The 23066-nt window shown below is 42.5% G+C and overlaps 1 protein-coding gene across 3 annotated transcripts in view; it reads left to right on the plus strand.

Annotated features, from left to right (window-relative positions):
• Positions 1–23066, plus strand: part of ptprk (protein tyrosine phosphatase receptor type K) — a 553573-nt gene that overhangs the window by 42399 nt on the left and 488108 nt on the right. The gene's annotated exons all lie outside the window — the stretch shown is intronic.

Genomic DNA, 23066 nt, shown 5'->3' on the forward strand with positions numbered 1-23066 from the left:
ACATCCCGTGAATGGTTTGAAGAAAAAGGCAAGCTCTATTGGAGTTGCGCTTAGAATTTCAAATTTGGTGTGCCTTATTGCGCGCACACAGCCCCAATGTTGTTGAAAAATCTGGAATATTATGTTGTTGACAGCAAACATATTCAGGCTAGTTACAGAGATGTGTGGTTTCTTGCTGTGGGCCCCAACGTTTTGGTCCTAAGATGCTTCCAGGTTTTTGAACATGGAACATAAAGTTCCATATGTGTTATTAGTACTCAGTTAACGTCAACTCTCCTATTTCCCTCCTTTCACAAATTCGGGAATCTGGTTACTCATTTTCACATATTCCGTTAAGGTACTCCCCTGGGGAACTGATGCCCACCTTGAAAGGTGTTCATGCTATGTTCCCCAAATGCTGCATTATGACATTCCACAACTCAGAAGGGGTTTGCAAAGCTATCATTTAAGGTGTGATGCCTTAGTTTGGAGACATTTCTTTAATTCCAAGGTTACAAAGATTCTTTATTTAATCTGGGGGATGGGTTGGAAATGTTGGCAAGTTTATGAAGTTTGTGATGAATAGCTTTGGTCTGGAGGAAATTGCAGCTCATTCAAGACGAGGTGTTAAATGTACAGTCTGACAACATGGAGTCAATGAAATGTTTGAGATGATTGAGTAGTTAAGCTGGCTCATCAGTGGTTATGTGGAAGATGGCCCCCCACTACCGCCTTATTTTCAGGTGACACAGATAAGGGGCAGAATGTAGATGAGGAGGCAGCCAATGATCGATCTCTAGAAGTAGTGGGATGGGAAGAAATACCATTGCTGACGCTGCTCTGGGTACAATTGAACAGGTAAGAATGGAACCACGTAAGGGCATTCCCTCTGATCTGGGCAATGGAGGAAAGCTGATGGAAGGGAGTGGTAGAGTCAGCTGCATCGAATACTGCAGGCAGGTGAAAGGTCAAGAAGATATAATGCACCACGGTCAAAGATGATGCAATTTCTAACTTGGATTAGGACTGTTTCAGTGCTATGGCAGGTGAAAACCTGATTGCAAAGACAAGGAGTGCAGTAAAGATAAAACAGAATTTTAGGGACAACAGTATGTTGAAGATTTTTGAAGAAGCAAGGGAGTAGGTGGTGGTAGTTTGCAAGGACAGTGTGTGGAAGGTTTTTTATTTTAAAGATGGGGTGATGGTGGTGGTTTTAAAAGGGAGGTGGACAGTACCTGAGGGGAGAGTACCATTTGGAATGTCAGGTAGCATCCCAAGTTGCCTTAAGAACACTGTGAAGAGCTGCTGCCTTGAACAACTGCATTTTCTTGTGATAGTACTGCTATAATGGAGTGAAGTGGGAAAACCTAAGTTTTAGTTTCAAGTACGTTAAAGGAGTGGTATCTTTGTCCAAGTCGGGATGTGGTGCAAGTTGGAAAGGAACTTGGAGGTGATGGTATTTTTGTACCATTGCTTCTCTTGTGTTTGTTGATAATTGTTGAGCATTTTTTTAATGTTTGATTTAACCGAGGGTATTAAGGATTGACCAAGTAGTGTGGACTAGTAATGTTTAGGCCAGATTGGGTAGAGACAACAGCTTCCTGTCCTTAGCGATTTAACTGAGCTTTTACGATAGCTTAGATGATCCACAAATTAGCAGGCTTATTGAATTCAACTTGAACTCCTAACCGCTACACCAGCACCATAAAGACTAAACTAAAATACCCAGGTGAAATTATAAGATGTTCTTTGACTGTTCCCTTGGACCTGCCCACTTTTATTTCTAATAGTTTGTAAACCATACAGTTTTAAAATGGCTCCTTGTAAAGCAGGACTGCTTCGTTTTACTAGCTTTATTTTTTGGAAGTCCAGGCTTTGGCCATCCGGAGAGCACGACATCTTCTGGTTAGGCTAGTAAGATTCCTTTCCCCAGCATTTTGGCTGCCTGTGGATCCCAGGCTGGGGCTAAGGAAGATGCCAACCTGGGCATTGTCGTCTCCAAGCCATACCACCTCACATTGAATCATGTTTGGTGTGGACAGAGGTTCCATTCCAAGCAAGGCTCCACAAATATTACCAGCGTTTGAGTTCTGGCCTATTTTGCAGACCTCTGCCATGCTCTTGTCTGAGGGTACACTGGAGGTCCCTTGGATTTTTGGATCTTTGTTCAGCCTAAACACACAGCATAACAACAACTTACGTTTACATTACATCTTCTTTGTAGTAAAATGCTCGGAAGTGTTACACAAGAGCATTGTCATTCAAATATTTGGCACCAATCCACATAAAACTAGTGGAGTGCGGTAAGGATTAGTGTTGGGGCCTCAGCTATTTACAATCTCTATTAATGACTTAGCTGAAGAGACAGTAATGTCTTCAAGTTTGCTGATGATACAAAGCTAGGTGCGAATACAAGCTGTGAGGAGGTCACAGAGGCTGTGAAGAGATGTAAACAGGTTAGGTGAGTGGGCAACAAAGTGGCAAGTGGAGTATAGTGTGGGCAAGTGTGAGGTTATTCACTTTGGTCATAAGAATAGAAAAGCAGAATATTTTTTAAAAGGTGTGAAACTTGTAAATGTTGATATTCAGAGAGACTTCAATGTACTCGTACAAGGAACACAAAAGGTTAGCATACGGGTACAGCAAGCAATTAGGAAAGCAAATGACATCTTGAACTTTATTGCAAGGGGATTGGAATACAAGAATAAAAAAGTATTGCTACAATTTAGTGAGCTCACACCTGGAATACAGTGTGCAACTTTGTTCTCCATATTTAAGGAAGGATAGACTTGCATTGGAGGCAGTACAGCGAACACTCACTAGGTTGGTCCCTGGGATGAGAGGGTTGTCCTATGATAAGAGGCTGAGTAAATTGGGTCTATATTTTCTGGAGTTTAGAAGAATGAGAGGTGATCTCATTGAAACTTAGATTCTGAAGGGGCTTGACAGGGTAGATACTTGAGGGTTGTTGGGCTATGGGAAGTTACAGAGATAGGGTAGGGAAAGGCCATGGAGGGATTTGAACACTGGATGCGAATTTTAAATTAGAGGTGTTGCCAGCTTGACTGGAAGCCAATGTAGGTCAGTGAGCACAGGAGTGTTTAGGTGAATGAGATTTGGTGCGAATTAAGGTATGGTCAGCAATGTTTTAAATAAGCTGAAGTTTAGAGAGGGTAGCAGGAGGGAGGCTGGCCAGGAGAGCATTGAACATAAGAATTGGAGCAGGAGTATGCCATTTGTCTCTTCGAACCTACTCCACCATTGAAATAGTTGAATCTGGAGGTAACAAAGGACGGATAGGGGTTTCAGCAGCTGATGGGTTGAGACAGGGATGGAGGCAGGTGATACTATGGTGGTGAAAGTGGGCAGGCAGTCTTGGTGATGGGCAGAATTTGAGGTCAGAATGAAATTGGTGACAGAAATTGAAGACAAATGGCTTTGGTGTTCTCCATATTTAATTGAAGGAAGTTTCTGCTTGGCAGACAAGCAGAGCGATGAGTCAGAAGCAATGGAGCGATTGAGGGATGTGATGAGGTAGAGTTGGGTGTTGTCCACTTATATGTGGAATTTGATATGTTTTCAGTTAATATCGCTGAGGGGCAACTTGGGGAGCGGGGACCAAGGGATGAGATCCTTTGGGGACTCCGTAGACAGAAGGTTACAAGAATGGGAAGAGAAGTCATTGCAGGAGATGCACCAGCTACTACTGGATAGATAAGAACCAGAAGAGTGTGGTCCCACCTAGTTAAGCAATGGTGGAGGTTTTTTTTTTTAGATTAGATTAGATTAGAGATACAGCACTGAAACAGGCCCTTCGGCCCACCGAGTCTGTGCCGACCATCAACCACCCATTTATACTAATCCTACACTAATCCCATATTCCTACCAAACATCCCCACCTGTCCCTATATTTCCCTACCACCTACCTATACTAGTGACAATTTATAATGGCCAATTTACCTACCAACCTGCAAGTCTTTTGGCTTGTGGGAGGAAACCGGAGCACCCGCAGAAAACCCACGCAGACACAGGGAGAACTTGCAAACTCCACACAGGCAGTACCCAGAATCGAACCCGGGTCCCTGGAGCTGTGAGGCTGCGGTGCTAACCACTGCGCCACTGTGCCGCCCCTAACACAGGTGTTAGAGGAGGATGGTGTGGTCAACCATGTCAGAGGTTGCAGACATATCAAGAAGGATGAGACCAGTTTACCCTAATCACAGTCACGTAGGGTGTCATTTGTGACTTTGATAAAGGCCATTTTAGTGCTGTGGTATAGGCAGAAACCTGGTTAGAGAGGTTCAAACATGGAGTTCTGGGGAATGTAAGAATGTAAGGCTATTTAGCCCTTCGAACCCACTCTGCCATTCAATGAGATAATGGCTGATTATCTACTTCAACACCATTTTCCAGCACTATCCCTTGATGTTTTTAATCTGTAGAAATCTTTCGATCTTCATCTTGAACATACTCAACGACTGAGTCTCCGCAGCCCACTGGAGCAGAGAATTCCAAAGATTCACCACCCTTTGAGTGAAGAAATTCATCCTCATCTCAGTCCTAAAGGGCCTTTATTCTGTGACTGTGTCCCCTCGTTCTAGACTTCTCAGTCAGGGGAAACATCCTTCCTGCATCTCCCCTGTTGAGCCCTGTAAGAATTTTGTATGTTTGAATGAGATCACCTCTCATTCTTCTAAACACCAAGAGAATAAAGACCCAGTCTATTTAATCTTCCCTCACAGGATAATTTCTCCATCCCAGGAATTAGTTTGGTGAACCTTTGCTCCACTCCCTTTATGACAGGCATATCTTTTCTTGGGTAAGGAGCCCAAAATTGCAAATAATACTTCAGGTGCGGTCTCACCAAGGCTCTATATAATTGCAGTAAGCCATCTTTACTCCTATACTCAAATCCTCTTGCAGTAAAGGCCAACATTCCATTTGCTGCCTTAATTGCTTGCTGTACCTGCATGTTGGCTTTCAGTGACTCATGAACAAGGACACCCAGGTCCCTTTGAAGTTCACTTCGCAAACCCTCTCCATTTCAGAAATACTCTGTATTTCTGTTTTTCCTACCAAAGTGGATAACCTCAAATTTCTCCACATTGTATTCCATCTGCCAAATTTTTTCCCACTTGCTTAGCCTCTCCAAATCCCCTTGAAGCGTCTTTGCATCCTCCTCACAATTCACGCTTCCACCTAGTTTTGTTTCATCTGCAAACTTGAAAATATTACCTAATCTCCACATCCAAATCATTGAGATTGTGAATAGCTGGGGCCCAAGCACTGAGCCTTGCGGTACCCCACCAGTCACAGTCTGCCAACCTGAAAATAACCCATTTATTCCTACTTTGGAATTTTTCTAACCTTATGATTGGACACTGAAACCTGTAGCTTAGAATTGGATCCCATGTTAAAAATTTTAGTTTTAAGCTAGAATCTGAATATATGAATTATTCATATTATGTACCCACTTAAAAATTGCCCACAATTTTGATTGCAGCCTCAAAGAATCAGAGCCAAATAACAGGCAAATTATATGAAAATATTGAACTAGCATTTAGCAGGTTGATTGCAATTCCAACTCATTACATAATGGCTTAATGGAGTAATGCAGTTAATAATGACTTCATATAATTAAAAAAATAGTAAATTTTACTGAATAGAATTTTGATATGAATATGTGTAAAAGTCATCAGAGTCTTGTTTTTCTTTAAAAATTAAGAGGTCTGTGTGCCTTTAAGACCTATTGCTATTTTTCTGTGAACAGTGACTGAATGGTATTTGGTATTTGGGGTGCAGGCTGCAAGACTACTTTGATACAAGCAATGAAAAAGACTTACGATGGTCTTGTGATTTCTATAAAAAAAAAGGCTTTTAGTTTCATTTTGGGTAGTATAAAAGAGACCAGAGGGCTGTGAGCAGCAAAAAGAGATACTGCTGCAAACTGGCCAGGAGTACAGCCCAGAAAACACTTTCTCTTGAAAAATAATTCCTGTATCAAAGAGGAAGAGACCCAGAGAAAAGAGGAATTGCTACACTCTGGAGAAACACTGCTTTGGAGAAATGAAACCTGCGTTTCGGGTGAGGCAGGTTGCTATTGCCTCCAGTCAAGAATCTCTGTCTCAAGAGTGAGTTCTGTAGTTTCTGTGCTCTGTGGAGAAGGCTCCTTTGCTGAGAGTAAGTCCTGTTGACTTTTGTGTTTTTGGAAGTTACTGAATGCTCAAGAAAGTTTCTACTGCTAGACTGCTACGTTTAAAATTTAAATCGACCTGTTGTTGAAAGATCTGTGTGTCGCCTGCTGCAGATGAACTACCCTCGAACACCTACCTACCATAGACTGTTCGTTAATTTCACCTGGAGAGACTTTGAGTGGCATCTGACTATTCGACTCTGGGACACCTCACTGAACTGGAAATGACCCATCAGAAATTACAACCCAGTTATTTTATTATCCCTAAGAAACTGTTGTAAAGTCAAATCACCATTTTTTCCCGGTTAACCGTTGGTAATTGAATTTATGTGCATGCACAAGGGTTAGGAAGATTAAGGAGTTGATAGCAATTTTTCATGCATATAAATTCATCTCATTATCTTTTGAAACTTGGTTTATTGATAAATAGTTAATTTTGTTGTATAAAGAAACGTGGTTTGGTGTGCTTTATTCTGGCGATAAATAAAGTGATTAATTTGGCTAATTTCCGGTAGGTGGTAAACTTTACTAATATGCTGTGACCTGTGGAGTACTGGGACTGAATTAACAGTGCATTGCTCCCGCTCTGCCTCAGATTGGTTTGGATGTTTTGAAAGTTATTTTATTTCCACCATGTAGAATAATTGAAACCTGTAATATTTCTAAAAGGGGAAGGGAGGGGGTCAGGTGCAATACACATGACCTAATTAAGAACACATGCAGTATCTTGTGTATTGACATAATGCAGCACAGTCCTTTTTAAATTTAGTCAAATTGAAGCAAAAGATGGGGAAGTTTCATTGCCTCTTGGCAAGAATTTTGAAACAAGAAAATAGAATATTTGTTACATTACTTACACATATACCGCACCTTAATGCAGCTGTAAAATCTGACTTTTTGAGGTTCAAGTGAACTGGACAGGAATGTGTTTTTAACTCTCTTCGATGACTACACTTCAAAATACTTCATTGGCTGTGAAGTACAATAGGGCAGTCCTGAGCATGTGAACAGCACTGTATTAATCCAAATTCTTTATAATTACCATCTCATCTAAAAGATAGATTCTAGAAGAATGAGATGCTAAGTTTCACTTGGCCCTGAAAATTGGGATGTTTGATCAATCTATTTTCAGGTTATGTAACTTGCTCCAGTTCTGCTGCCTGTCACCCCTTTGTTCCTGTCCTTGACTGAAACAGCAGTTGCTGTCTTCTGTGACATCCTGAAAAATGCAATTTCCAGCGATAGCTATCATTTTCATTGCCACAAGGGTGAACCTGAATTATTTCCTTCATATTAAATTCAAATGAACCATCTCTAGCAGTTGAGGGTTTAGAGCATAGTCTTGATTATTTCTGTATGCAAAGTCAATAATTTCACTACAAAATTGCTTCACAGTAAATGTAAATGATCCTCCAAAATATTTAATCACATTCATAAATATGATTAAATCCAATATAATCTAAACCAAGTTTAAAGATTTCAAATAAATCTTGCATTGTAAGTAATATATACAAAAGACTGAAAAATGAAGGGCTGGAAATGACCAGCTGGTCCATAAAACCTGCCCCACCCTGTGGTGCCTGGATCATCATGACTGGACCTACACCCATACCTCCCCCCACCCCTGTAAGCCATGTAATCTCCTGGAAGAGTCAAAAAACTCAGACTGGCTCGGTTCTGACCTCCCATGACATCATATCTGAGGAGACCAAACAAAAGAGTAGAAAATACAAAAATAAAGAATTGGTTGCACTTTTGTGCAGGTTGGAAAGTGTTTACATTTTTTCCTAATACTCTCCGAAACAGTTTTCTAAATTTCGGGCTAAGTTAAATTCTGATGAAACTCTCAGTTACAAATGGTGTTGACCAGACTTTTGCTGTTGTATGAAGCAATGCCACTGTACATTTACTTGTGCTTGTTTTGACAATTTTACACAAATAATGGATATTTCAAATGTATAAGCGTGGCTTTCAAAATGAGAAATAAAAATTGTAGTCACAGCAATAGACTTTGGAAACATCAGAGCCCAGCTTGCTTTGTGCATACTGAAATAAATGTATTTTAAAGTTATTCTGTTCCAATTCCTAAAATTAGTTCTTCTAGTTCTTATTGTGATCACATTGCTGAGGTTTTCTAATGTGTTAATTCCAGTGTTACAGATATGACTCTTTCTGATCTTCATGGCATTGTGGCTAATCTGAAGATTTTTTTTGAAATCGGTTTTGTTTTTCAATTACGAATGAGCATGCTTAAGATGTACTGCAACAAAAATTGCACAAATCAAGTAATTAATGAATCTCATTGTCTGAAGCAACGTTGAACATTATTCAAATAGTTCATGGAATGAACATTTGGTGTTATATAAATCATCTCTGAAATGATTGTATAGAAATCATTTTTAAAAACAGATAACATGCAAGGCTGGAAATCTGAAAACTAGGAAATGCTGGAAAGGTAAAGTAGGTCTTTAAAGAGAAAAGGCCCCTCACTCCTGCCATTGCCTCAAATCTCTCCCCTTGCTTCTTGCTTCACGCCATCTTTCCGCCAGCCCCTATTTTCTTTACCTCATCACCTTTCCTACTGTCATGCTTGGAAGGAGCCATGATGAAATAAAGAATGAACTGGAGGAATTCTGAAATAAAAGTCAACTGTTGAACTGAACCATAAGAAAATGGACACATTTGTACCACAGACAAAATGGAGTAGAGGTCAGGTGATCCTCTCCTGTACTGTCAACAAACACATCCACCTGTTGAGGATGAAACTCATGAACCTCATCTGAACTAGTTTTGGGGTCAACCGATTGAAATTGAAAGGAGCCATTACATATTGATGACTCCTATCTACAGGAGTAAACAAATGAAGGTTTTGTAGACTGATTCCACCGCCCAAACCAAGATCAATAGGTGTGAAGTAGCACCATTGTAACAGAATGGTCTCCATCCGGACGCCAACAGACAGCAATAATTTCCATACCCTGGACAATTGTGTGGGTACACCAGGGGAGAGGATCCTTTGTCACCTGACGGAAACTCAAATGTGATGGATTTTGACCTTAAAAGATAACCCTCTGGAGCGAGAGGGGAGATCAACCCAAGACCACAGAAAGCCAGTTCCAGCCAGAGGCTGAGATAATATCCTGCTAAGCAGTTGGACCCTGCTGAATAACAACTTGAACAGCCACTGCAGTAGAGAAATTGCAAGGTGACTTTGAGATTCTCCAAATATGAAAGTAAACCAGATTCACATCACCAGCTTTGGGCTGAGTTCTAACCACAGAAGACTATATCACTTCAACCCCAAGACAGGCAATACTCAGGCCTGCAACATCATTATAAAATTTCTTCCCAAAAGAAACTCAAAAGGTTCTTTAAGGAACGGACTCTTGTACAGGAATTTGGACTTTAATTCCATCCTACCCTTCGTCTGTCTGTGGTTGTGACTATTTCAGGAATTGCTTAAAAATAGTTACTAATAAACCATTATTAACTAAATGCTATTGTTACGGCCAGGTGAGAAAGGTAACTCAGGGTCTTTTGCCATCTTCACTGGGTCTTATTGCAGTAGGGTTTTATTGTTAAACACTGTTTTGAGCTTCCCCTTTGTGAATCCTTGTTCACAGCTTTCCAATTATAAAGCAAAGAATTGAGCTTTCTTAGGTTTAGAGAAGAAAAGTGAAATTTATTAAACCTTAAACTTAAACTCTAATATGGTTACCGCCTACGGATATGTGACGAGCCCCATGCTAGCATGCATCCGCAATACGCACGTGCAAATAGAGACAGAAAAGAGAAGAAAAATAAAATGGAGAGGTTTGAGGCAGTCATAGAGTCATAGTCGTACAGCACAGAAACAGACCCTTCGGCCCACTGCATCCATGCCGACCATAATGCCTATCTATACTAATCCCACCTGCCTGCATTAATTCCATATCCCTCTATGCCTTGCTCATTCAAGTACCTGTCCAGATGCCTCTTAAATGTCGCTACTATTCCTGCCTCCACCACCTCCTCAGGCAGCTCATTCCAGATACCCACTATTCTTTGTGTGAAAAATGTACCCCTTTGATCCCCTTTAAACCTCCTCCCTCTCACCTTAAATCTATGCCCTCTAGTTTTAGTCACCCCTACCATGGGAAACAGACTCTGGCTATCTACCCTATCTATGCCCCTCATAATGTTATATACCTCTATCATGTTCCCTCTCAGCCTCCTTCGCTCCAAGGAAAACAGACCCAGCCTATCCAATCTCTCTTTATAACTCAAGCCCTCCAAACCAGGCAACATCCTGGTGAATCTTTTCTGCACCCTCTCGAGCTTAATCACATCTTTCTTGTAGTGCGGCGACCAAAACTGCACACAGTACTCCAAATGCGGCCTAACCAACGTTATGTACAACTGTAACATGACATCCCAACTCTTGTACTGAATGCCTCGGCCGATGAAGGCAAGCATGCCATACGCCTTCTTCACTACCCTGTCTACCTGTGTTGCCACTTTCAGGGAACTATGTACTTGCACCCAAGGTCTCTCTGCTCAACAACACTCCCCAGGGCCCTGCCGTTCACTGTATATGTCCTGCCTTGGTTTAACTTCCCAAAATGCATCGCTTCATACTTGTCTCTGTTAAATTCCATTTGCCAATCCCTTGCCCACTTTCCCAGTTGATCAATATCCTGTTGTAACCTCAGACAACCTTCTTCACTGTCCACTATACCACCAATTTTGGTGTCATCTGCCAACTTACTAATCATGCCCCTTACATTCACATCCAAGTCATTAATATATATGACAAACAACAGAGGGCCCAGCACCGATCCCTGCAGCACACCACTGGTCACCGGCCTCCAATCTGAAAAACAACCCTCCACTACCACCCTCTGCCTCCTATAACCAAGCCAATTTTGTATCCAATTTTTGGTTCACCCTGGATCCCATGTGTTCGAACCTTCTGGAGCAGCCGACCATGCGGGACCTTGTCAAAAGCCTTGCTAAAGTCCATGTAGATGACGTCCATCTCCCTGCCCTCATCAATCCTCTTGGTCACCTCCTCAAAAAACTCAATCAAATTCGTGAGACATGATTTCCCACGCACGAAGCCATGCTGACTATCCCTAATCAGACCATGCCTTTCTAGATGCATATAAATCCTGTCTCTCAGAATCCCTTCCAATAACTTTCTCACCACTGATGTAAGGCTCACCGGTCAGTAGTTCCCTGGTTTATCCCTGCTGCCCTTCTTAAATAAAGGCACAACGTTAGCTATGCTCCAGTCTTCCGGTACCTCACCCGTGGCTAACGATGATACAAAAATCTCTGCCAGGGCCCCAGCAATCTCCTCCCTTGCTTCCCATAGCATCCTAGGATACACCTGGTCAGGCCCTGGGGATTTATCCACCTTAATGCGCTTCAAATCCTCCAACACCTCCTCCTTTGTAATGTTGATATGCTCCAGGATATCGGCGTTCCCTCCCTTGAACTCACTAGCTTCCATGACCACCTCCACGGTAAATACAGGTGAGAAATATTCATTTAAGACCTCGCCCATTTCCCGTGGCTCCACACATAGATTACCACACTGATCCTTAAGGGGACCTACTTTCTCCCTAGCTACCCTTTTACTCTTAATATACTTATAGAATCTTTTAGGATTCTCCTTTATCTTATCTGCCAGGGAAATCTCATGGCCCCTTTTTGCCCTCCTAATTTCCTTCTTAAGTGTAGTCCTATATCCCCTATACTCCTCGAGGGACTCGCTTGATCCCAGCTGCCTTTACCTGACCCAGACCCTCAATATCCCTCGTCAACCAAGGTTCCCTAAACTTGCCAGACTTGCCCTTCCATCTAACAGGAACATGCTGGCCCTGAACTCTTCCTATCTCACTTTTAAAAGCCTCCCACTTGCCAGACGTCCCTTTACCTGCAAACAGCCCCTCCCATTCAGCTTTTGAGAGTTCCTGTCTGATGCCATCGAAATTAGTCTTCCCCCAATTTAGGACTTCAACCTGAGGACCCGTCATATCTTTTTCCATAACTATCTTGAAGCTAATAGAGTTATGGTCACTGGTCCCAAAGTGCTCCCCCACTGACACATCAACAAACCACCTGCCCATCCTCATTTCCTAAGAGGAGTTCAAGTGTAGCCCCTTCTCTAGTAGGGCCAGCCACATACTGCTTCAGAAAACTATCCTGGACACACTTAACAAATTCTTCCCCATCTGATTCCTTAGCACCAAGGCAGTCCCAGTCAATATTAGGGAAGTTAAAATCGCCTACGATTTCAACCCTATAATTCCGACACCCATCTGTGATTTCCCTACATATATGCTCCTCCACTTCCCTCTGACTATTGGGGGACCTATAATATAATCCCATCAAAGTGATCACCCCTTTTTTATTTCTAAGTTCTACCCAAATGGCCTCGCTGGACATTCCCCCCGGGCTATCCTCTCTAAGTACTGCCGTGATATCCTCCCTAATCAATAGTGCAACTCCCCCTCCTCTCTTACCTCCACCTCTGTCACGCCGGAAGCATTGGTACCCCGGAACATTGAGCTGCCAGTCCTGCCTATCCCTCAACCACATTTCCGTAATAGCTATAATATCACAATCCTATGTACCGATCCATGTTCTGTTCATCTGCGTTACCTGTAAGGCTTCTTGCATTAAAGTAAATGATGTTAAGCCTACCAGACCTTCCACGTTCCCTGTCCTGCCCCTGCCCGGCCTGCCTACTGGACTTGCTTGCTTTAACTTCTACATTTGCCTCAGCTATCTCATCTGAGGGACTACCACTTTGGGTCCCACCCCCCTGCAAGACTAGTTTAAACCCTCCCAAGTAGTGCTAGCAAACCTCCCCGCAAGGATATTGGTCCCCCTTCAGTTTAGATGCAACCCATCCTTGTACAGGTCACCTCTGCACCAGAAGAGATCCCAATGATCCTAGTAGCTGAAGCCCTCCCGCCTACACCAGCTCTTCAGCCACGCATTCATTTGCCTAATCCTCCTATTCCTACCCTCATTAGCATGTGGCACAGGGAGTAATCCTGAGATTACAACCCTGGAGGTCCTGCTTTTTAACCTTCTGCCTAACTCTCTATATTCACTTTGCAGGACCTCATCTCTTTTCCTGCCTACTTCGTCAGTACCAATATGGACCACGACCTCTGACTTCTCACCCTCCCCTTTCAGAATGTTCTGCAGCCACTCCAAGACATCCTTGACCCTAGCACCAGGGAGGCAACATACCATCCTGGAGTCTCATTTGTGACCACAGAAACGTCTATCTGCACCCCTTACGATAGAATCCCCTATCACTATAGCTCTTCCAACCCTTTTTCTCCCCTGCTGTGTAGCAGAGCCCTCTGTGGTGCCACGAACTTGGCTGTTGCTGCTTTCCCCTGGGAGTTTATCTCCCCACCACCCCCCTCCCCCCCCCGCCCCCCAAAACAACAGTTTCCAAAGCAGTATATCTGTTTGAGAGGGGGATGGCCACAAGGGACTCCTGCATTACCTGCCTGCATCTACTACTCCGTCTGGTGGTCACCCATCTCTTTTCTGCCTGTGCAGCCATTACCTGCGGTGTGACCACCTCACTAAATGTGCTATTCACGACTTCCTCAGCATCGCGGATGCTCCACAGTGAATCCACCCGCAGCTCCAGCTCCGTAATGCAGGTAGCCAGTAGCTGCAGCTGAATACACTTCCTGCACACACGGTCATCAGGGACACTGGAAGCGTCCCTGATTTCCCACGTAGCGCAGGAGGAGCATATCACGAGGCTGAGCTATCCTGCCATGACTTCCCCTTAGCTTAATTAGTTACTCCCTTAATTAAAAATTACTAATTGTACTAGGGGCCTTGTTCTACCCACTCCAATCTAAAGTCCTTAAAAAAAAAACACTTTAGTAGTACTTATCACCAGAGGTTTTATTTTCAACAAAAAAAAACTTACCCCTTATTTTTTAAGATATTCCAACAGCTGCTACTCACCAACCAATCACCTTGCAGCTCTCCTGTGATGTCACTTGTTTTTTTTTCAAAACTCAGGCGCGCTGTCTCTGCTCTTTTTAAACACCGCTGGTCTCACTCAGTCTCCTTCTTCCCCGCAGTCTGGAAAGGGTGTTTCTTCTTGCTGTTTCTGTGTTTCCAGCTTGCCGTAGAGTCCTTGATTGTAGACAGCTCTTGCTTTTCGTTGGGGCCCAGTATTATTCTTAAACATTGTTCGGTGCAGGAGACTTTTCTCTCTTGGGTTCATGTGTCTTCAGTGGTTTCCGAAGCTGGTGAGAGTGGGATGATAGCCCACAGGAGAGAGGTGTTCTCAGCCCAGGAGAAAGCAGCCTGAACCAACAACCAGCTAGTCATGTGACTAAAACTGGTCTGACCACTTCTGTGTTTTGGGGAAGCAAAGAATGGGTCCCTTGTTCCAACACTGTGTGTTAATATGCAAATGTCTTTCCAGTCAGGGGCTTGCAATTATAAGTTCTAATGTTCATTGGCGAAATAATGTGTGCCTCAGTCTTGGCAGGTGGGGGGCTTGCCTAACACTATCTGCAGTCAGGTGGGAGGTGAAAAGTGGAAGCCACTCACACCATTTATCGCAATTAATTGGGAGCCCATCCGGGATTTTTGAAACATTGGATTAAATGAGAGATTTGGGAACAGGAGGAAAATTGACCAAGCAGGTTTTCTGTTATCATTCTTCCTTGTGATGCTAGAAACAAAAGAGATGGCCACATTTAATGCTGAAGTGTTTGTAGAGCAGGGAGACATATCCCATGATGCATTAAATCAATTAAGTATTGAAGAAATAAAAGCCGTAGCTGCACGGGTGTGAGTGACTTTTAAACAGAAAAGCAAAGAAACCTGGAGTACTTAAGAATCTAGCTAGCCATTTTAATCGTATCCCAGAACCAGAAGATGTGAGCGTGAAATCTGAAACTGAAAAGATAGCCCTAGCTGAAATTCAAATTGAAACGCACATTAGAATTACAAAAGCAGAAGGAGGTAAAAGAGTTTCAGTTTCAAGAGGAAAGAGTTTCAGTTGAAAAGCGAGGAGATGTAATTGCAGAAGGAAAGAGAGTTGGAGTTTGATAGGTTGCAAGCACAAGGAGAATGTCACCAGCAATTCAATTATTAACCTTAGTTGAGAGCAGATTTTTGGTGTTATGAGACACTCATGACTAGTGCCAAAATTTAATGAGGAGGAAGTCGAGTCTTATTTTATCTCCTTTGAGAAAATAGCTACTCTGTATAAATGGTCAAAAGGTGAGTTTGTGCGCAGGGCGCACAAAGCTTTTTCTCTGTTGTCAGAAGAGAGCTCTTTTGACTATGACCAGACAAAAACCGCTGTATTAAATGCAAATGAGTTGATCCCTGTAGCCTATTGGCAACATTTTAGAACTACTTAGAAAAGACTGGTCCAAACTTATATTGAATTTGGAAGAATAAAACACATGGCTTTCCATCGCTAGATACAATCTCTAAAACAAGAACTCTCCTTGAAAATTTTAGTGATAATTCGATTAGAAGAATTCAAAAACAGCATTCACATTAATATAAGAATTACAAGGGTGAGAGAAACTGATGCGATGACAGATGACTCTGAGCTTACTCATAAACCCTTAACGCAGGGAAAAACCTTCCATAATAATTTCTAGAGGTTTGGGAAGGGCAGAAAGTAGGATAGTGACAAAAGGTCGATACCACCTAAGTCAAAACAGTCAGCTTGATTGCCATCCCATCCACCACCTTAAATATTCACACCCTCCACCACCATGGCTACAGTGTGTACCATCTACAACATGTACTGCAGCAACTCACCAAGATTTCTTCAACAGCATCTTCCAAACCTGTGACCCCTATTACATCAAAGGGACCATGGGACCACCATTTCCAAGTCGCACACCATTCTGACATGGAAATATATTGCAGTTCCTTCATCGTCGCTGGGCCAAAAATCCTGAACTCCATCCCTAACAGCATTGTGAGTGTAGCTGCACCACAGAGTGCAGAAGTTCAAGAAGGTGGCTCACCACCATCACCTCAAGGGTAATAAATGCTGGAAATACTCAGCAGGTCTGGCAGTATCTGTGGAGAGAGAAGCAGAGTTAATGTTTCAGATCAGTGATCCTTCTTCAGAACTAGCAGATATTAGAAATGTGAAAGGTTTTAAGCAAGTAAAGCGGGGGTGGGACAAGAGATAACAAAGGAGAAGGTGTAGATGTGACAAGTGCACAGAGAATAACCGACCAGGAGGTCATGGAGCAAAGGCAAACAATATGTTAATGGTGTGTTCAAAAACGAAGCATTAGTACAGATAGGGTGTTAACGGACTGAAAACTGAACAGTCAAGTACAAACATGAAAAAAAAAAGTGGGTAGGCAAACTGAACAAACTCAGATAAAATAAAATAAACACAAAAAATATATTAAAAAGAAAAAATAACTAAAAATAAAAAATTTTAAAAATGGGGGCCAGTTATGCTCTGAAATTATTGAACTCAATGTTCAGTCTGGTAGGCTGTAGCGTGCCTCACCGGTAAGTGAGTGCTGTTCCTCGAGCTTGCGTTGAAGTTCACTGGAACACTGCAGCAATCCCAGGACAGCGATGTGAGCAGGGGAGCGTGTTGAAATGGTAAGCAACCGGAAGCTTGGGGTCATGCTTTCGGACTGAGTGGAGGTGTTCCTCAACGCGGTCACCCAGTCTGCATTTGGTCTCCCCAGTGTAGAGGAGACTACATTGTGAACAGCGAATACAGTATGCTACATTGAAAAGTTCAGCTGCTTCACCTGAAAGGAGTGTTTGGGGCCTGGGATAGTGAGGAGAGAGGAGGTAAATGGGCAGGTATTACACCTCCTGCAATTGCAGGGGAAGGTGCCCTGGGAAGAGGACGAGATGTTGGGGGTAATGGAGGAGTGGGACCAGGGTGTTGCGGAGGGAACGATCCCTTCGGAATGCTGACCGGGGAAGGGAGGAGGAGATGCTTTTGGTAGTGGCATCACACTGGAGGTGGCGGAAATGGGATGATCCTTTGGATATGGAGGCTGATGGGGTGGAAAGTGAAGACAAGGGGAACCCTGTCATGGTTCTGGGAGGGAGGGGAAGGGGTGTGGGTAGAGGTGCAGGAAATGGACCATGTAAAGGTGAGAGAAGGGTGGAAATTAGAAGCAAAGTGGATAAAGTTTTCCAGTTCGGGGCAGGAGCAGGAAACAGCACTGATACAGTCATCAATGTACCGGAAAAAGAGATGGGGGAGGGGGCCTGAGTAGGACTGGAACAAGGAATGCTTGATATATCCCACAAAAAGACAGGCATAAGTAGGACCCATGCGGGTACCCATAGCAACACCTTTTACTTGAAGGAGAAGTTATTTAACGTGTTCAATAAATGCTGGCATTGCCCATCTTCCATGAATGAGTAGAAATAAAAGTAAATAAATCCCTCTCTGTCTCTACCTATTCCTTTAAGACTCAACTTGAAACCCACCTGTTTGACCAAGATTTCTCTCCTTGGGCTTAGTGTCCTTTATTTTTTTATTGTGCTGCTGATATGCTTTGGGATGTTCTTTTAAATTAAAAGCTCAATGTAAATGAAAGTTGTTGACTGAACTGTCACCTAAGGCTGCCAGTTTGAACATGTCGTTTTCATTTTCCTCATATTTATTTTGTTGCTTTTTAAGGCACTTTCTTGATAAAGAGTAGTAATGGGTTGCATTGGTTTTTAAAGGCTTTAATAATTGTGATGATTCCCTTTAATTTTATCATCCCTTTAAAGTTCACTTACAGCTTATGGCAGCAGAAAACTGTGTGAAATCGTTCTGTAGTATTTACCCCTAGGCGCACCTGGATTTGTGAAGAAGCTTGCCAACGTGAGGTGCTTCAAGACATTGAGCGCTACTGTACATTGTTATTTTGCCAGGGTTAGCACCACTTTTATTGTATTGGACATTACAGCCACCATATATAGAAGTGCCAGATTCTGATTTTTCAAAATAAATCACAAGTTTTAGTGATCATTACTGCTTCATTTTGAATAATTGTGGATCATCTGATAAAGCATCAGTAGATCCCAATGAATGTAAAAGTTTAAACTGTATCTTTGTAAATGGACAGACATTCAGTGCAAATAATTATATTTCTTTATACCCAAGAATAATTATTACAAGGCTCTGCACCAGCAACTGAGCCTTGCTGGAAGCTACAACAAATTGTGAAATGGGGCCTGAAGGCCTGTGTGTCAGGGACAAGCCACATCACATGTTTTGGTGAAGAAATTTCAAGCTATATGGGAAGTTGTATGCACTTGTCTAGAAAAACTTTGAGGCTCACATTATGTAAATCAGAGGCTTACTAAATGTATTTTTTTTCGGGGTTCTATAATTCCAGTGCTGAAATCACCATTAGGAAATGGACACATCAGTAATCCTGGTCTGCTCAAATTGATTTCCTAAAGGGAGATTATATTAGGACACTTGGATTTAAAACTTGGAATGTTTATCTAATAGAAATTTCTTTTTGCTCCAACTAGTTAGTTGGTTTGCCATTAATCCCTGATTGGTGTTTTTTAAAATGTCTTCATTATTCTTGGTTGCTGTTGAAATTTAAGGACGGTGGATGGTAATTTATTTGAGAATTTGCAGATTCTGATAGTCAACAACAACTTATATAGCACTTTTTAATTAATAAAACACAGCAAGGTGCTTCACAGAGGCGTTCCAAAACAAAATATGACACAGCCACTTGAGATATTGGGGCAGATGACCAAAGGCTTAGTCAAAGAAGTAGGTTTTAAGGAGTGTCTTAAAGGAAGAAAGTGAGGTAGAGATTCAGAGAGGTTTCGGGAGGGAATTCCAGAGCTTGGGGCCTAGGCAGCTGAAGGTATGGCCACCAATGGCGGAGCGATTAAAATTGGGTTTGCTTAAGAGGGCAGAACTAGAGTAGCGCTGATATCTCAGAGGGTTGGAGGAGGCTGCAGAGATAGGGAGGGCCCAGGCCATAGAGGAATTTTAAAATCAAGGCATTGTTTAACTGGGAACCAATGTAGGTCAGCATGCACAGTGGTGATGGGTAAACAAAATTTGGTGCAAGTTAAGATACGAGAAGCAGAGTTTTGGAAAACCCTTGAAACTCTCAAGTTTACAGAGGGTAAAATGTGAGAGACCAGCCAGGATTGTGTTAGCATAGTCAAGTCTAAAGATAATAGGCATGGATGAGGGTTTCAGCAGCAGAAGAGCTGAGACAGGAGTGGAGATGGGTGATGTTAGAATGTTCCAAAGAAGGGTCACTGACCCGAAGCGTTAACTCTGCTCCTCTTTCCACAGATGCTGCCAGACCTGCTGAGTGGTTCCAGCATTTCTTGTTTTTATTTCAGATTTCCAGCATCCGCAGTATTTTACTTTTATTATATGATGTTAGAATGGCGTCAGTCTTCCCAATATTTAGGAAATTTCTGTCAATCAGCTGAAAGTAGTTGGTTCAACATGTGTTAACTACTGTAGCAGGAAGCTATGCTAGCTAGTGACTCATCAGAGGCTCTATAAAAGCAGTCAGGTTCTCAAACCACAGCGTGTGGAGTCTTCACCTTTAGTGAGACTTAGTCAGAGTGTGAAGGTGTGAATTTGGTTCATGTGGTAAATTCTGTGCAGAGGAGGAAAGAGAAATTGACTCTTGACGTTCCAGCAAAGAAGGGAAGTTGGTGAACATTTTCTCTTTTCTCTTATCCAAACTAAGGAATTTTAATTAGGGTTAGTTTAACATTATTTGGGATAATAAGAATCTTCTGAGACTTAGGTAATTTATTAGTAAGGTTTTATTAATAGTAAGGTTCATCAGCAGTAGTAAAGCTTATTAGTAATGGGCTTTATTAACCATAAATTAAATATTATTGTTCTTTAGCCGCCTTGTCTCGAGAGACAATGGGTAAGCGCCTCGAGGTGGTCAGTGGTTTGTGAAGCAGCGCCTGGAGTGGCTACAAAGGCCAATTCTAGAGTGACAGACTCTGCCACAGGTGCTGCAGATAAAATTGGTTGTCGGGGCTGTTACACAGTTGGCTCTCTCCTTGAGCTTCTGTCTTTTTTCCTGCCAACTGCTAAGTCTTTTCGACTTGCCACACTTTAGCCCTGCCTTTATGGCTGTCTGCCAGCTCTGGAGATCACTGGAAACTGACTCCCACGACTTGTGGTCAATGTCACAGGACTTCATGTCGCATTTGCAGACGTCTTTAAAGCGAGACATGGACGGCCGGTGGGTCTGATACCAATGATGAGTTCGCTGGACAATGCGTCCTTGGGGATCCTACCATCTTCCATGTGGCTCACAAGGCCAAGCCATCTCAAGCGCCGCTGGCTCAGTAAGGTATATATGCTGGGGATGTTGGCCACCTCGAGGACTTCTGCGTTGGAGATACGGTCCTGCCACTTGATGCCAAAAAGTCAGAAGTGGAGGAGCCTCAATTCTTGTAATTTTCCAACAGGTTTGAGGTTATTTTAGATGGTATGGATGAGAGCGAGGGCTGCAGGGTGGGTGAGCAAACTGACCATTGCATCGTGGTACAGGAAGCCATTCAAGAGCGGGTGTAAATAGGAATGTCATGGGAGTCGGGGATGGTATAGTCAGGGGGTAAGACACAGTTCTCTGCAGCCAAGAGCGAGAGTCCAGAAGGCTGTGTGGCCTGTCTGGTGCCCAGGTTCGGGACACATGCTCAGGGCTGGAGAGGAACTTGCAGTGGGAGGGGGAGGATCCAGTTGTCGTGATCAACGTGGGCACCAACGACATAGATAGGACGAGGAAGCAAGTTCTGCATAGGGAGTATGAGCAGCTAGGGGCTAAATTAAAAAGCAGAACCTCAAAGGTAATAATTTATTACCTGAGCCACAAGTAAGTTGGAGTAGGGTAAATAAGATTGGAGTTAAATGTGTGGATCAAAGATTGGTGTGGGAGAAATGGGTTTCAATTCATGGGGCACTGGCACCAGTACTGGGGAAAGTGGGAGCTGTACCATTAGGACGGTCTTCACCAGAACCATGCTGGGACCAGTGTTCTGGCGAGTTGTATAACTAAGGTGGTAGAAAGGGCTTTAAATTAAATATTGGGGGCGAGGGATCGAGTGAGGGAAGATATGATAATTTAAAGAGAGAGGAGCAGACAAGAGAGCAAGGTAGCATTAAGGATGATAATAATCAGGATGTGATAGGAAGGGACAGTGCATACAAACTCGAGAGTGAACCAACAGATAAGGCTAGAGGTTGTGAACCACCAGAGGGCAGGGCGGGTTTTGATGAGGGGAGATTGCGAACAGTATAGCATTGTGGATAAAGACGAGCAGAATGGAGCAGAGAGTTTAACAAAAATTGTACATCAGTGGTTAAGGTCATTGCAAGGAATAGAAGTAAAAAATAAGAAATTAAAAGTTCTTTATTTGAATGCCTGAAGCATCTGCAATAAGAAAGACGGACTAGTGGCACAAATAGAGGTAAATCGCCATTAAGAGGCATGGTTACGTGATGATCAAGGTTGGGAAATAAGTATTCTAGTGTCCACAGTATTTCAGAAAGGCAGACAGTGGCAAAGGAGGAGGGGTAGCCCTGATGGTAAAGGATGACATAAGGACATTAATAATAAAGAATCTGGCCTCAGAAGATCATGAAGTATAATCAGTATGGGTGGAAATTAGGAATAGCAAGGATCAGAAAACAGTCATGGGAGTAGTTTATAGGCCCTCTAGCATTAGTTATACCATTGGACAGAGCATTAAACAAGAAATTATGGGAGCTTGTAACAAAGGCAATGTAATAAGTATGGGGACTTGTAATAATATAGGCTGGGACAATGACATTGGCAAGAGTGGACTAGATGAGTTTTAGAATGTTTTTGGGACAGTTTCTTAATATAATATAGTGTGGAACCATCTAGGGATAAAGGTATCTCAAATCTAATATTGTGTAATGAAGCAGGGTTAATTAGTAATTTCAGTAAGAGATCCATAGGGAAATAGTGATCATAATACCATTGAATTCCATGTTAGGTTTGGAAGTGACCTGCTCAAATCACAAACAAGAATCTTGAACTTAAATACATGGATGTGGGGAGAACTAGCTAAGTTAAATTGAGTAAATAGACTAAAAGGTATGGCAGTAAATGAACAGTGGGAAAACGTGAAAGAAACAGTTCAACATGTTCAACAAAAATACATTCCATTGAAAAACAAAAACCTCAGCAAGAAAGACCCATCCGTGGCTCACTCAGGAAGTTAAGAATAGTATTCGATTTAAAGAAGAGGGTTACAATGTTGCATAAAAGAGTAGCAAGTCTGAGGATTGGGAGTGTTTTAGAACCCAGCAAAAGGCCACCAAAAAGTTGATGAGGGAAAAAATAGAATGAGAGTAAACTATCCAGTAATATAAAAACATTGTAAGAACTTTCATAGGTATGTAAAAAGGAAGAGAGTAGCTGAAGTAAATGTTGGTCCCTTAGAGGCAGAGACAGGAGGAATTATCTTGGGGAATGAGGAAATGGCAGAGGCATTGAACAACTATTTTGTTCACAGTAGAAGGCACACGTTTCATACTAGAAATAGACGGTAACCCTGGGGCTAAAAAGAATGAGAAAATTAAGGGAATTAATATCAGCAGAAAAAAGTATTGAAGGAACTTAAGGGACTAAAATCTGACAAATCTCCAGGACCTGATAGCCTACACCCTTAGGGTTCTAAAAGAGACAGCTGTAGAGATAGTGGATGCGCTAGCAATGATTTTCCAAAATTCCTTAGATTCGGGAATAGTTCCATCAAGTTGGAAGTTGGCAAGTGTTACACCACTTTTCAAGAAAGGAGGGAGAGAGAAAATGGGGAACTACAGGCCAGTTAGCCTAACATCAGTCTTTGGGAAATTGCTGGA

Source organism: Heterodontus francisci, chromosome 3, assembly GCF_036365525.1.
Source record: "Heterodontus francisci isolate sHetFra1 chromosome 3, sHetFra1.hap1, whole genome shotgun sequence".
NCBI classification, from domain to species: Eukaryota; Metazoa; Chordata; class Chondrichthyes; order Heterodontiformes; family Heterodontidae; genus Heterodontus; species Heterodontus francisci.